This window comes from Bos mutus, chromosome 2 (genome assembly GCF_027580195.1).
Source record: "Bos mutus isolate GX-2022 chromosome 2, NWIPB_WYAK_1.1, whole genome shotgun sequence".
In the NCBI taxonomy this organism is placed as follows: domain Eukaryota; kingdom Metazoa; phylum Chordata; class Mammalia; order Artiodactyla; family Bovidae; genus Bos; species Bos mutus.
In genome coordinates, this window is record NC_091618.1 from 63307987 (window position 1) to 63324629 (window position 16643).

General features: G+C 54.4%; 1 protein-coding gene and 1 non-coding gene across 2 annotated transcripts in view; both read right to left on the minus strand.

Annotated features, from left to right (window-relative positions):
• GLI2 (GLI family zinc finger 2) overlaps positions 1–16643 on the minus strand; it is a 267022-nt gene that overhangs the window by 209765 nt on the left and 40614 nt on the right.
• Positions 14245–14317, minus strand: TRNAW-CCA (transfer RNA tryptophan (anticodon CCA)). The gene has a single exon. It is a non-coding gene; the product is annotated as a tRNA-Trp (tRNA).

Here is a 16643-nt window from a genome sequence, read left to right on the forward strand (position 1 = left end):
AAGGGGGGCCTCCTGGGCCTCAGAATGGGGGCTGCTTCCAGCACCCCAACTCCAGCAGGGCAGACAGAGGAGGATGGTCTGCCCCTCCCCCCAGCTCCTCTGCCCGCAGAGAGGACTCTCCCTTCAGGGTCACCAGGGCAAGTCTCCCTCCCTACATTTCACACTGAAGCAACACTACCTCCCTCTTCACAGACGAGAAACCAGGACAGAGAGAAGCCAGGCAATGGAGACCCAGCCAAGGGGTCTGACTGCTTTCTGTCCACAGCCTCACGGAGTCTAGTGTCCACCAGAGTGTCTGGCTCTCCATCCTCAGGGAGGCCCCTCCGCTTCAGAAGCCAGCAAACTGGGCTGGAAACCTCCAGGCTGGCCCCAAATCTTGGGCAGCCTGAAATTGAATTTATCAGAAATATTGTGAAAAGCATCTTCAAAACCTCAGTCTCCCCTTACATCTCCCTTCCTACCAAGGGCCCACTCCAGTCATCCCCAAAGGAAATGTTCAAAAGCCAAAAATTGTGCCAGCTGCTTTGTTTTTCCTTTGGCCCAGAGAACCCTGGCCAGTGCCACCGAACCATCCTTGCCCATGACTGAGGCCCCTCAAGTGCTGGACTGTGGCCAGGTCAGGCGAGTCTGTGCTGAGAGCCTCTGAGGTGGAGCTGGGCCCTCCGGACCCCTGCCTCCTTTCCTCACCAGGAGAGAGAAAGGCCACGGAGTGCCAGCAAGGAGGGGCCCAGAAAGGAAGCAGGAGGTCCAGGAAAGGCCAAGTGGTGATGATTTTGGGGGGAAGAGCAGGCAGGAGCTGATATTATAGAAAAACACCTTCTTTCTTCCTCAAGGGGACTGGATGTGCTGTACAACATCTCTCAAACTTGATGAGGGGACCCCAAGCGGGGGTCTGCATTCCCATTCCTCATGGAATAAAAGAATCATTAAGGATGGAAGGAGAGCCCCCAACAATGAAACTGGTTTGTGCCCCCAGCAGCAAAGCATCCTTCCATCCATCTCCCCCAGCAGTCCAGCATCCTTCCATCCATCACAACTGGGTGCCATCAGCTCCTTCACTGTTAAGAAACTGCCAGAAAGATCAAGCTCCAGGCCAGAGGTGACATCGTGCCTCCAATTCAGGATGTCTGGTGCAGACATGACTGCTGCTTCCAACAAACGCCCCCTTCCCTTAACTCCCCAGGATCCACCCCACCTCCAGAGTCTGAAATTCCACCATGAAAAGGCTACCTGTGTGGGTCCTGTTTTTCGGTTCCAAGAGTCTCGGTTAAAATGGCCACATCTTTGAGATATCCAGATGAAAGCTGAGTTGGGGGATTCATAGCTACTGACAGCCTTCCCACGTAAGAGCCCATTACATGGCACCGGTTTGCATCTTGACTCCTATGAAGAAGATACTGTTCTGATCCCCACTTTAGAGACAAGTAAACTGAAGCTCAGAGACACCAACAACAGAGGCTGGAAGGGCCTGGCCCCGGCTGGGTCCTTGGCTTCCAATCTCCCATCCCACCCTCCTGGCAGCCCCAGGAGTGGGCACAGCTAGTGTTCCAGATGAGGAAACGTGGCAAAGAGAGGCTTCTGCCAAGAGACCATGGGGAGTAAAGAGACACGTGGGGACTCACTGAAGACACGTGGGAGCTTCGGAGTGGGGGATAAGCCAACTGCAGGCAAGGATGCCTCGCTGAAGTCAGCAGACAGTGGGCGCAGGGAGACAGGGTCATTTTGCCAGGCTCCTGAGACTCTCCAGAGATGTAACACTGCTCAGAAACACGTCAGAAAATCCTCCCCAGAGCCGAACACCACGCTTCACTGGGAGAAGGGAACCGGGCCCTGGGAACCTCTCTGCCATGACCACTTGGAGAACTGACATCCCTGTCTGGGCCTCGGTTTCCACATCTCCAACTTGTGCATACATCCTTCGGGCCTACTCAGACTCAGATTTATGTGCTGGAACCAAGGTCCCAAGCGAGGGGAAGCAACACTTGAGCGGGGCAGTCATGGGGAGACAAGCTAAAGGCAGCCGGAGGATACCGGAGAGGCCAAGAGATGACCTGCCACGGCAGCCAGACTCCTGGTCCCTCGGGCGCAGCTTCCAGAGTGCTGGGGAAGTGTCAGGAGAGAGGCAGCACATTTTGGGGTCTGTGGGCTCGGCCCTGGGGACAAAAATGGATCCCTGAAGCCTACCAGCCCTGGAGCCTGCCCTTGGGGCCTCACAGCAAGGCCTACACCCCCAGCAGGTAGGAAAGGTGAGACAGGATCTGAGAAGTGCAGGAGGCAAGAGACAGCCAGGGACAGGGCAGCACTGAAGGAGAGTGGGGGCCAGAGTCTGGGTTTGATACAGAAGGAACTGGGGGTCACTGAAGTCTTTGAGCAAAAGGGAGCTAGAATCAACATCTGTTTATACTGTAAAGGTTTGCATTCTAAAAACCAAGGCTCCTTGACACCTGCAAAACCAATGGCATATTCTAGATGGCCTCTGGTCCCCCACACAAGCCCCTACTCTTTACCTCTACTGGGCTGAGCCCTTCACTCTGCAGTTTCTGAGCTCCCGAGGAGGAATCCAGCTGTGCGGGTGGACTAAGGGGCAGGTCCACCAGCAAGTGGCACTGACATAGTAACTCCTGGTGAAGGAAGGAGTGGGTTATCCTGCCCAGAGCACGGGGAAGGCCCACTTGAGAGGGACCATCAGAGAGGGCTATGGGGACCTGAATCAGGGGAACAGTGTCCTCCTAGAGGAAGGGGACAGCTTGGCCAGGGCCAGTCAGAGGAGACTCCCAGGCCAGCACGGCCACTTACTAACTGGGAGTCGGCAGGAGTCGTCACCTCTCTGAGCCAAGGTTTCCTATCTGTAGCAGCCAGTGACGCCATCTATTCCTAGGAAACTGAGGTCTCCAGGATCATCATCCCCCTCGGATCCCAGGAGGCCTGCTGGGGAGGTGGAGTGAATGACAGCCACCACCCCACCCTCCCACTCCTCTGCCCCTGGAAAGATTCTGCAGATCCTGCTTTGAGCTGTGATCTGTCTCTCTTCATCCCTTTCTCTTATCTCTCTTACTCTTCCCTTCATTCCTCTTTTTTTTCTCTTTTCTCCCCTCTCCTCCCACCCTTCCTTCCTTCCTTTTTCACCCATCCAGCAACAGGACAGCCCGCCAGGGCCCTGCGTGCCCATAGAGAGGCCATTTGCTTATCAGAAAGGAACGGAAGATGACACGAGGCTGGTGGCTTCCAACCTCCCAGGCACACCCCAGCAATTAGACCTTGGTCTCAACATGCCTGCTTCATCCGAATCCTAGAAGCATCTGCTTTCCGGCTGCTAAAGGGTGTGTGTGTGTGCATGAGTGTGTGGGGGGGGGGGTGGTGAGTGTGCGTGCGTGTGTGTGTGTGTGTGTGTGTGTGTCTGCACCAGGCTTCCCTTTCAGCGACGACTGCTAGGTAAGACCTGAGTAATAGATGCCTTTCTGAGAACTGACAAATCCCAAGATATTTACATACTACAGAGAAAAACATGTTCTGCTGAATCCACATTCCTTCCCCATGCAGTGATGTCTACGAAGCCAAGGAAGGACGCGCGTGTTGTTTTCTTTCCCCATTTGCCTAAACTCAAACACACCCTTGACACAAACACACACAAAAAGACACACTCAAACACACGCTGACCCCAGACAGCACTGACCTGCACACTGCCAGGTCTGGGGAGGAGAACAGAGGCGGTGGGTCTGAGTCTGGGGAGGCAGGAGCACCCAGTGGTTAGGGTCACACCCCAGCCCTGCCCTATTTTGCTGTGTCCTTGGTGAGCTGGTTACTGTCTCTGTACACAGTGAGCTAGATAACATGGCACCCTCAGCACTGAGAAAGCCCTCAGTAGGTGCCAACCATAACCATCATTGAACCATGAGAGTCTAAATTCTCTTACCGAGTGGAGAGGGTAGAAGGCACACTGGGCCTGGACCCTCCAGGCAACAGCTCCATGTCGCCCAGGTCCATGTTCCAAGCTGGGCCATCCTGATTCCTTCTCGGAGTCCAGGATTTGGACTCTATAGCTTTTTCCCCCAAGGCCCGAACCTGCTCCAGGCTCAGTATTCAAGGATGCCCACGAGGGCCTGATAAGCCAGGCACACAGGCTGCAGGAGGTCCCGGCCCCAGTGCTCAGCCCTGGCTGGGGCCTCCCACACACCCCAGGCCAGGACAGGGGCCAGCAGGATTTCCTGGGTCACAGCCTGTCTTGGGAGGCCATGGGGTCAACTGGCCTTTCCCAGGACATGGCTCCTGGTTTGCAACATAGAGGGACAATCGTACCGATTTCATAGGTTGGGGATGTATCTGTCTGGCTGCCGGTGGTCAGCACGACACACAGCCAGTGGCACATGCGCCCTTGCACTGACACACGAGAGTGATTTCACATGGGGCAGAGCATGGATGTGCAGAAAGGGGGTGCTGATTCCCTCCCCTGTGCCCCGCTCTGCCCTGAGAGCCTGGCTCATGTGACAGTCACCCCAGGGTGGAGAGTTTCTTAATAAAGATTCTCTAATACCTGTTCCCCCCTGAAGCATCCACCATCCGTCCCTCTGACAAGGCTGTCAGCCCTGGTGCCCAACCCAAGTGCAGGCTGGACCCAGAGGCTTGCCCTCCTCTGGTTCAACCCACACTTCCGCTGACATAACCAAGAGCAGACCTTTCAACACCTCTAGTATTTCCAACTCTGCCCCGTGGCTTCCCTGTCACAGCTCCCACAAGCAGGATAAGCAGACAGGAGGCCCTAGGTTTGTGTGGAGAGGGTATCAGGTCTCTGGCATCTCACCTGGCACAGGTAGAAGGCCCCTGCTCAGGACATCCAGCCTGCTGCACACCCTCTAAACACAGGGAGAGGGGTCCTGAGGCAGCTTTACCCCTGATCTCACCCCACCAGCCATGTGTACAACCTGAGACCCTCAGACACTCGGGACCAGGCGAGCACCAGCCCAGCAGTTCACCAGCCCTGTCACCCTGTCATCACCCTCCTGAAACAGACCACAGAGACCAGGGCTCGGCCCCATCCCCACATACGTCACCTGCCCTGGGAACCTGGCAGGGAACACACTTCACTCCCCTAATTATTTTCTCTGGCTGCGGGGGCGGCGGTGTGAGCTGCTAAGACTGCGTCAGGACGGACGGGGGGCAGCTTCAGTCACAGGAGGGGTGGAACACGGCCGGGCCAGGAGACAAGAGCCAGGAAGCCGTGGGGAGGGGGGCTGCCAAAGAAATCATCACTCGATGACAGGTGAGGGGGCGAGGCCAGGATGGAAAGGAGACCAGGATAGGGAGGAGGCCAGGGCAGGCCCGGGCTCCGAGGACCAGGTCAGGCTGGTTCTGGAGGCCGTGAGGCTGACTGGTCAGCCAGGTGTCCCTGCCTGCCCCCCGGACTCCCCAGCAGCTTCTGCAGCTGAGAGTCCCCGATCTCCACCTGGCCCATGCTGGACTCAGGTGCCCTAAGCTGCAGCTCAGATGCCCTCACTCCCATCTCGCAAACAGTGAGCCCACTTGAAAGAAATGGCTGCTGAGATCCCCAAGTTTTATTTCCAGCTACTGCCATGCCCTCCTGACCCACTCATCCCCAGGCTGTGCAGGGGAAGGGTCTTTAGATCCACGGGGGCTAGGGGTGCCTGGGGATCCCCCATTTGCCTCCACCCTCTGCCCCGGAAGATACAGCTGTAGCCCCGCAGCTGAGACAGAGCCAGAGCCCAGAGCCCAGAGCACGGAGTGGGGGACACGGGACCTCCTCTCTCACCCTCACCCTCCTCCAGCACCCACCCTCTCACGCACTCACACACACATACCCATCAACTCTCCCCATCAGCTCTCACACAAGCTTATACATGTTCACTCACATGATCCGTAAGCACACACACTCACAAAGTCACACACTCATTCACAAATACTGGTTCGTGTTGTCACACTTATGCATACTTGCACACAGACCCACAATCACACACTCATTCACACGCACCCATTCACACTTAAATAACACACCCCAGACAGAGCTGCCCCCAGTTTGGGACTCCCTAGACACTCTCTGCCAGCACTGCTTCTGCCTACGACTGGGGAGGTGGTGGTGTGGAGGTGGTGTCCCTCTAAGAAAGAAGCTTCACAGCTGTGAGAGGAGGGGTTTCCAGGTGGGAGAGGCCCTGGCTGGGGGCAGAGGGGACCCTCCTTGCTCAGGGCTCCTTGTGCAGCCCCCTAAGATCCCTAGCCCACTGCACACAGGCTGGCCCCAGAGCACCCTTCCCTCCTGCTCCCACTGATCCTTCTGTCCCTTTGGGGAGAACAGCTGCCAAGATGCCTGCATGCCCCCACACCCAGCCCCTCACCTCTGCAGCCCTATACCCTGCCATTTCCTCTGGACCTCACAGCTTCCTGCTCTCAGCTGGGTGGGGTGATGGGGATCGGAGCCCAGCAGTGAATAATCTGAGGTCTTGGCCAGGCTCCTTGCATCCCACCCTCTATCCACAGGAGCAGCTGCCATGCAAGACTCACTGGGCTGCTCCTGATCATATGCCACTCTCCTACCCCCTGCACGAAGGTCTAGAGCAGGAGAGCTGGCCCAAGGGTCTGCTGGGAACTCAGGGGCGGGGGTAAATAGCCACATATTTCAGCCATGTGTCCTGGCTGGGGTGAGCAGGCAGTCCAGGGCTCTCCCCACTCTGGTCAGCCTTCTCTGGGAAGCCAGCAGCAGTGGCCAGGCCTCCCAGACACACCTGGGATCAACCTTCCCAGAACATCACCCAGGGACCAGGACTGGCTCTTGGTCACTTCTGAACTCTTGCATGACCCTTGGCTGAGCAGGCTCACAAAAAAGGCCTCCTTCAGGTTTTCTGAAGGAAGAATGGCAGGGTCTCTCCCCCATTCTAGAATGCAGTCCATCACAACTCCATCTGGCCCCTCAAGTCCTCTGTCTCCAACACCACACTCCCAGTCTACCGCCTAATATTTCCAGCTGAAGGGGAGTCTCTCACCAAACCCTCATCTTCCAGGTGAGGACCTCAAGTCCAGAGAGGGGAAGACATTATTGCACAGCAGGGCCGGCTCAGAACTCACCTTCCCTACCCAGTGGCAGCCCTCCCCTCATAGCACATCCAGAGTTCAGGACTGGAGGGGAGTCAAGGGGATGAAAGAGTGAGACCTAGAGCCCACTCTGACCTGCCTCCAGGTCCCCGGCCGCCCATCCCACAGGCCTCCCACCACCCAGCTTGTGTCAGAGGAGCCCCGAGACACAGCCCCCAGGTTCTCCAGGAGCCCTTCCACACCAAGAAGAGGCACGGAGCACCACAAGCACCCCAGCACAGCAGGTGCCTGGGGAAGCAGGTTGGAAAGCCCCTCAACAAGGACACAAGGCGTCCAGGTGACCTTGGGGTGTTTCCTGGGAGTGGGGCCCCAGCCAGCTTCAGCATCTCCATGACCCACTGCCAGAGACTGTCCTGGACCAGAGCCCTGAATTCTAGAAACACTGACCACCCCCAACATACACACACCTATCTTACCTTCTTAACATCTGTCTGTCCTACTCGACCTCAAGCAGTCCCTCCCAGGGCCAGAGGCTGCATGTCTCCCCATTGCCCACCAGGCCACCCATTGACAGACAACAGAGTGGAAGGAGTCAGGTGCAGAGTCAGAGAGAACTGGATTCTCTCGTGAGCTGCATAACCCCACCTCCCTGAGCCTCAGTTTCCTCCATCTAGAAATTGGGCATAACACAAACCACTCTACACTGAAAGCATTAAATGTGTCCATATGTCTCAAGACAGGCGCCCAGCAGGTACTCAAAGCCATTGCCCTCTCCCCCCGCCATGCCATCCCCCACCTGCTTGGCACCTGCTGCCGCTGGCCTGGCTTCAGGAGCTGCCATGGCTACAAAAACCAGCATCTGGTTCAATCCCATCTCAGAGGGCTTTTGGGGGCCCTGTCTCACTAACAGGACAGTCCTAGCCCCCGGGCAGGGCTGAGCCAAGAACAGGAATTTGTACTTGACATTTAAAAAGGCCCAGAGGCCAAGCGCCTGGGGACACAGAGTGACAGGAGCCCAGGGGAAGGGTTAAGGTGGCTATTTCACAGCCGGCAGGGTCTGTCTCAGCCCCAGCCATGCCTGTGCCCATAGGGCCCATGCTGTCTCCCAGTGGCACACAAGGGGTCTGTGCGGCCTCCTAGTCACCCCAGAAAGAAGCAGTGTTTTTCCCATTTATAGGTGAGATGGCTAAGGGCAACTTGTCCAAGTTCACACTTAAAACCCAAGTCTACATGGGATGTTCCAGACCCCAGACTCTCCATCATTCAGTCCTCCTGCCTCAGAGGACTGGAGGCCAGTGAGAGGCCCTGGCCTGTGTGCTGAGGGGGCAGGGGGCAAGTTCCCCCAGGCCCCGAGGAACAGGAACTGCCCACCTGTGGGGCACGACTGTCTGCTCACGTCTGAAGCCACATGCGTCACAAGACACGAGAATGTCCCCAACCAACTCTGGGTAGAAACCACTGAATAGCGCCCAGAGAGGTAAACTACATCCGAATCATGAGCACCACGGAGCATAATTATTAAATGCTGTCATTTCGGAAGAAAATTAATTAGCAGTAGCTGTAGCTGTCTTGTGTCTGCTGAAGCAGCGTGCATCTCAATTAAAATATAATTGCCGCAGCTTTCATCACAGTGGGTTAAACAGCGTGAGATGCCGAACGGGCTCCTGAGTCAAACACGTGGCTTGACTCAGTGTGGAAGTATCACAGAAGGGGAGGCGGGCAGGACAGAGGTTCTCCCCCGCCAGGCCCCTGTGCCCATCCATGCCCACCAATCCTGGCAAAAGGCAGCATGTCCAGGTGTAGAGATGGAAGTGGAGAGTGCTTCCTTCAACTTCTGCACAGACTCTGCCTTGGGAAAAGAGATTTTATGCCTGGCAAGAGTCACAGAATTCTCAAGGGGGCCCCAACTGTGGACAGTGAGCTACAGAGTAGACTGTGGTCTGGACTGGACAGATCAGGAATCACCTCACTACATGGTATCCCCTGGGGGAGGCAAAGGACTCAAGCAAGGACCCCCACTTTGCATGCCTACAAGGTCATGCTGGGAGAAGATGAGAGGCAATAGAGATCAGTGAGGCTTGTGGCTAAGAGGAGGCTACCATGAAGGGCAGGCTGCTCCTCCTCTCTGGCTGGCTCTTCCCACAGGAGAGTCAGGATCAAGTGCCAGACTCTCAACAGAGTCAGGGATAGAGTTTTTCCAGTTTCCTAAGTTTTAAAACACAGTGAAAGCCTAACCTAAGGGTAATCAATATCTGACCTCTTATCTAGGAATTTCCGCACCTAGATACACACCAGAGTGTCATCACAGAAAGTAGAGTAGTGACTGCTGGTAGGGGGGCTTTCTACTCGTGGACGTGGGGTTCCTTTTGGGGCTGATGGAAACGTTAAAAAAATAAATGTTGCTGATAGTTGTACAACTCTATGAATAATCTAAAAACTATTTTTTAAATTTTTTATTTACCTTTATTTTTCTTGGAGTTTTTTTGTTATTTTGACTATTTTTTTTTTAACTTTTTACTTTGTATTGGAGTATAGCCAATTAACACTGTTTTGATAGTTTCAGGTGGACAGCAAAGGGACTCAGCCATGCATATACATGTATCCATTCTCCCCCAAACTCCCCTCCCATCCAGGCTGCCATATAACATTGAACAGAGTTCCCTGTGCTACACAGTAGGTGCTTGTTATCCATTTTAAACATATCAGTCTGTATATGTCAATCTCAAACTTCGTAACTATACCTCTCCAAAATTTTTCTTATTGACGTATAGTTGATTTACGATGTGTTAGTTTCAGGTGTACAGCTAAGAACTATGGAATTATGAGCTTTAAAAGAGTGAATTTTATGGTATATGAAGTGTAGCTCAACAAGGCAGTTACCAAAAAAAAAAAAAGTATGGTTTTTAAATCACATGCACCCAACAGCTGCCAGATTTTTCACCAATGCATCCTTCTCTCATTCTTCAGATGCATCTTGAGGGGCTGGTGCAGCTGTCTTGGGTTGGGAACTGGGCAGACGGCAGGGGGTGCCCTCAGCCCCACCCCCAACATCAGTGGAGCCTGGATGCTTTTCTGAATTGTCAGCTTGTATTAGAGGCTTCATCTTCACCTAGGCATCAGGATGCTTCTCAGGAAAGGGTGGTAAGTGATGGAGGGGAAGGGAGAAGAATGAGACCCGTCTGTTCAGGAACCCAGATCGGGAAGCCCCTGATGGTCCTCCCACACCCGGTCCAAGCCCAGCTTCACCACAAAGGTGGATGCTCTGCTCCGGGCCCTGAGGCTATGCCACCTGCATCACAATGTTTCCAGCCCCACACCTGCAGTGCTGCGGACGCAGCTACATGCCCCCACCCTCTGCCAACCGGGAGCGACCTGAAAGCAGGCACTGGACAGAGAAGGCGCCCAGAGGACGCACAAGGGATGAACGGCGATCCTCATATCTCTCCAGCACCAGGCACAGAGGGCACCCCGCCCCGGTGGGCTCAGAGGGAAGCAGGGAGCTCCGGCGTGGCGTCCAACAGCACATGGAGCTGAGAAGCCTGGACAAGCACCTGCTTTCCCACCTGTCTGAGCCGTGACCTTGAGTGAGAGGACACCACAAAATGCCAGGGACTCTTCCCAACTCAAGCCACAGGCCTAGCCAGCCCTTCCAGAAAAGCAGTCTCAGAGCAGCCCCGCCTCCCAGCCTCAAGGCACCCTGCTCTCCTAACCCTGTAACTGACTCTATAGACCTACCCTCTGGAACCTCTCTCACTCACCCTTTCCTGCAAAGTACCCTAACAATCTTCCTTGGGCCTTAAAAGCACTTCCACTCTGACCCACCCATTCCTCTTCAAATTAATCTCTCCCACAGAGAGCCCTCACAGCCCTGACAAAGCTGCTTGTCACAGGAAAACGCAGAACGCCAAAATAGTGGAAACAATTCCAAACAACCCCAAATAATGGGCTGGTTAAGTCACCCCAGCATGTCCAAACGATGTAACATTAGTCACTGAAAATCAGATTTACAGAATTACTTAATACCATGAGATGGGCTTATGTTAAAATACCAAGTGAAAAAACCCAGGGTGCAAAGTTGCACACAAAGCAGGACGCTCTCACCGAGCTCACAGACTGCAGGAGGGACGCTGGAAGGAAAGGTACCTGCCACCACGTGCCACTGCTGAATAAAGGCATCACTGAGGCTTTCTTCCTTCTTCATTTATACTTTCTGGAACTGCACACACTGTGTCTTTGAGCATTGATTGTTTGCTTATAACTATGGATTACAATAAACTGTGGAAAATTCTTCAAGAGATGGGAATACCAGACCACCTGATCTGCCTCTTGAGAAATTTGTATGCAGGTCAGGAAGCAACAGTTAGAACTGGACATGGAACAACAGACTGGTTCCAAATAGGAAAAGGAGTTCGTCAAGGCTGTATATTGTCACCCTGTTTATTTAACTTATACGCAGAGTACATCATGAGAAACGCTGGGCTGGAAGAAACACAAGCTGGAATCAAGATTGCTGGGAGAAATATCAATAACCTCAGATATGCAGATGACACCTCCCTTATGGCAGAAAGTGAAGAGGAACCATAAAGCCTCTTGATGAAAGTGAAAGAGGAGAGTGAAAAAGTTGGCTTAAAGCTCAACATTCAGAAAATGCAGATCATGGCATCTGGTCCCATCACTTCATGGGAAATAGATGGGAAAACAGTGGAAACAGTGTCAGACTTTATTTTTCTGGGCTCCAAAATCACTACAGATGGTGACTGCAGCCATGAAATTAAAAGACACTTACTCCTTGGAAGGAAAGTTATGACCAACCTAGATAGCATATTCAAAAGCAGAGACATTACTTTGCCAACAAAGGTCCGTCTAGTCAAGGCTATGGTTTTTCCTGTGGTCATCTATGGATGTGAGAGTTGGACTGTGAAGAAGGCTGAGCGCCGAAGAATTGATGCTTTTGAACTGTGGTGTTGGAGAAGACTCTTGAGAGTCCCTTGGACTGCAAGGAGATCCGACCAGTCCATTCTGAAGGAGATCAGCCCTGGGATTTCTTTGGAAGGAATGATGCTAAAGCTGAAACTCCAGCACTTTGGCCACCTCATGGGAAGAGTTGACTCATTGGCAAAGACTCTGATGCTGGGAGGGATTGGGGGCAGGAGGAGAAGGGGACAACAGAGGATGAGATGGCTGGATGGCATCACTGACTCGATGGACGTGAGTCTGAGTGAACTCCGGGAATTGGTGATGGACAGGGAGGCCTGGCGTGCTGTGATTCATGGGGTCGCAAAGAGTCGGACACGACTGAGCGACTGATCTGATCTGATCTGATGACAAAATATGCTCCAAACCATTTGTCCACAGAAGATACGAATCTCTCCTCCCCACCACGACCCAGGCAACAGGTCCCAAGATCTCGGAGCCTCTGAGCATCAGCATAGCCCCTTTCTTCTGCCCAGCCTGGAACTCGTCACCCTGGGTGTTCCTGGGGATTCAGAATGAGCTGTTTCTAGTAAAACATATCCCTGCCACTCACTGGGTGCTGGGTGCCACACCAGCCCCCGTGGTTACCAAATGAATGTGGTCGGTACCCTCAGAAGGATTTGCTTAAGTGGAGGCAAGAAACAAGGAAACCAGGAATTAATTGAGGAAAAGGACCTGAGCTTCTGGGTGCTGGGAAACAAGTGGAGGAGGGAAGCCTTGGGTGTTACCAAGAATTTAAATGTTATCCTGGACTAAGGTTTGTATAAGACTGGCAGTGCCAACCTGCTCCTGGTCCAAGGCAGACATTGCTAATCAATCACAGTGCTTTTTCTGAGCAGCCCTGGTAGGGGGTGGGGGTGGGGGCAAGACATCAGACAGCCTCTCCCAATCAAACTGCCCTGGCACAGGCAACCAACTCCCTCCATCTGTGCCTGTGGGCAACACGCCCTGTAAGGACGGGAGTGGCCTGACCGCATTTGACACAGATTGCTCCGGACACAAGGCTGCCTGGGCTTCAGGGAGACCAGGCCAGAGACAGATGTAGAAGTCCAAGCCCTGGAGTGTGCCAAGGGCATGGGGAGGGAGTGGACAGGGCCGCACTGTCCACTCTGAGGCCAATTTCCTCTCTCCTCCTAACTTTGAGGAGGCCCAGCAAGCTTAGCCCTCTGGAAGGAAAAAGACTCCAGCCTGGCCAAGCAGCCAAATGCACAGAAGGGCTGCACTGGCCAGCTCACGACTGGGATGGGCAGAAGGCCCCCCAAGACAGCCCTGGGCACCTGCCCAAAGGCTCATGTCCTCCCAGACAGGTCAGTGTCTGAGCCACTTGCTCAAACTGTTCCTTCAGAGCACGTGGCCCCCGATGGCTTGTGTCCTGTCTCCTCAAGGAGACTGCAGATCTCTTCAAAAAAGGAAGAAGCTCTTGATTTACCCACAGGACTCTAAGCTGGAAGGAAGGACCCTTGGAAACCAGCCAGCCTCAGTGTACAAACGGGAAGGCCAGGCTCAAACATATGGAGACACCTTCTGAACTCAGAGCAGGTGACCGGCAAAGCCAGAGTTCAGTGTGTCCCATGGCATGACCCTGTCTCCTGAGTCCAGCAGAGTGCTGGACCCAGGAGGCACCCAAACCTTTAGTGCAGGGCAGTCCTCCCCCTTGAGCACCGGCCCTGGGGCTGCTGGCTGCCACCCTGTGCACCAGCCTACCCTTTGCACACAATACGCAGAGAGAGGCTCAGCCCCCTTGCAGGAGTGGGGACCCATGCAGTGCCCATCAGCAGCACCACATCAAGATCGCATGGCTGCTTTTGGGCTTGCTCAGGCGTGCTCTTCAAAGATGCACTCTGATTTGCTGCCACGGAGCCTCATGTGGCCAGGACAGACGAGGATTCCTGGTGGGCTCTGGGCCTTGGCGAGCAGGGCTGAGATGCATGTCATCAGCAGTGCCTGGGCTCCAAAGATTAACTCAGACTCAGCAGGTGGGAGCAGAGGGGGTGTGGTGGGCTCACAGAGGAGGCCTTTTTCCATCTGTCAGGCAGGTGTGGTCAGCACTGATGGCTGAGCCCCAATTACTATTACCACTATAATCAGAGACACCTGCAGGCACCCAGCACATGGCTTCCCACTGGCAACCTTTCCCAATCCACACGACATTCAGAGGTTCCCAGCCCCATCTTGTTTTATTCTTTCTTTTTTGTATATTTTGGCTGCACCAGATAGCATGGGGGACCTTAGTTCCCTGACCAGGGATTGAACCTGAGCCCCGTGCATTGGAAGCATGGTGTCTTAACCACTGGACCACCAGGGAAGTCCCAGCCCCACTTTCAAGACGAACCGAGGATCCCAGAGGTTCCCTCTCTTGCTAAGACCACAGAGCAGAAGAAGGGCAAACATTTAGGACTCTGCACACAGGTCCCACCTCACATCGTCCCTACCTCAAATCACCTGCCCATCGGGTAACACCTGGCTGTCCTCTGGGCAATGACATCCTAAATGCAGGGCACCCTCCCCATGTACCTGGTCACTCACCAACACCCCCAAGTGCCTTGGGGTCTGTGCCAGGCACCTGAGCCAGGACCCAGACAAGGGCAGCTCCTACCCTCCCTCAGCACACCCCTGGTCCAGCTGTGGAGGCAGACTGGTAACCTAGCACCAGTACCGGATGGAGCAATGTCCAGGAGAGGAGGCATTCCAGGAGAAGGAACTGCCAGGCAAAGGCCAGGAGAGGAGGCAGCTATGGGCACTGAGAGGCCAGTGGGAAGCTGGTGATCAGCAGCACAGAGGATGTGAGTGTCTGAGCAGAGAGGGGGCTGGGAAGATGGAAGCTGAGGGTCTGCACGTCTCGTAAGGGGCCACAAACTGGCACAACTCCAAGGAGCACCAAACAATATGGTCTGAGTGAACGTGAGCACAACCAGGATACAGAATGGGCTTCCCCGATGGTTCAGCGGGTAAAGAATCCACTTGCCATGCAGGAGACACAGGACATGAGGGTTTGATCCCTGGGTTGGGAAGATCTCCTGGAGGAGAGCATGGCAACCCACTTCAGTATTCTCGCCTGAAGACTCCCATGCACAGAGAAGCCCAATGGGTGGGGTCACAAAGAGTCAGACACAACTAAGCACTACACACACAGGATACAGAATGAGAGCTGCTGAGGTCCACTAGGGGCCTCGGCCTGGGAGCGGAGTCTGCTTGAGATGGAAAGGCCCCTGCCTGCAGACAACTCCAGGCTGGGAGTGTACAGCAAAGCCTCTCAGTGCATGGAAGGAAGGGCTCCTGCAGAGCCGAGGGCTTATCAGCCCATGAGACTCACAGACCCCAGCAACACGAGCCCCACCCCCACCACGGGCCTCGGATCAAACATCAAAGGCCAAGCTCTCAGGGTATCCAGCCAAGTCCTGAGCACCCCATCCTGCCAGGTTTCCAACCACCACCACCACCCAGCACCCTGGCCAAGCTGGTTTCATTCAGTCCTGCTCCAGGCAACTCCCTCCCTCTGTGGGGCCAAGGAGAAGGGCAGGAGGCACAGGCAGGCACCCATCATCAGTCAAGCAGGACCTGTCCTGCCATGCAGACATCTAGAGGATGTGCATTTATCTGTGTACGCACACACACACACACGTGCACACTGTGCACTCAAACTTCTATAAACTCAAAATCCATACACAATCAGAAATGCACTCACATCCAATGGATGAATTTACAAACACACAATAACAGACGCACTTGGGCATTCATAAATATACAAGTCACGTACAACAGGCATATGAAAGGGACATGTCCTCACACAGCAGCACACGGGCACTGCTTGGTATACACACATAGGAGCAGCCCAAGGGACAAGCCCCTGAGCCTGCCTCCTGGAACCCAGGGAAATCGCTGCCAGAAGTACGCTCCACAGTTCAGGCCAGGCAGGTTCATTTGTCTCAGCGGCAGGGGGGGACAGGTGATGAGGTCCCCCCAGCAGTAAGGAGGCCAGGCCAGGCAGAGACAAAGTCCCAGAGAGGGGGGCTAAATGCTCAGGGTCCTAAGGTTCTGCGGGTGCCCCAAGTCCCAGGGAGCCCCGGAAACTTTCATTCTGCAGCAGAAAGAGCCCACTGGACCCAGGCAGTGCCGGCTGCTCAGCACCAGCCAAGGGCTCATGATGAGCAGGGGGTGCGCTGACTTTTGCACACCTTACTGAAGACGCCACAGGGCTGAGCACATGTGTAAAGGCCCAGGAGCCTCTCCTGACTTCCCTTCATTCCTCCATTGACAAATCCATCCATCCATCCATCCAATCAATGTTGGCAGTGGGTGGGTGCCAGTGCCGCACACCAAGCTGAGTGCAAAGTGGGTTCCAATGTCAGAGTGGATCCCAGAGCAGGGAAGTGTCACTTCTGGTCACAGTGTCTGCTGTTGGACCATTTCCCAGTGAGGAATTTTGTTACCTCTCCTCATCCTCAGGAGGCCATAGGAATATTAGGCCCACCAGCCTTGAAGAAGCCCTCAAATTCCCCAACTGAATGAATGAATAGAGAAAAATATGGGACAGCCCCTCAGCCCACAGGTATTTTATCTGTCTGTCAAAGGTTCCTGGCCCACTTTTCCCAGGGAGCCATCCTGCCCCCAGCTGTGGCGGTAAGGGGGAC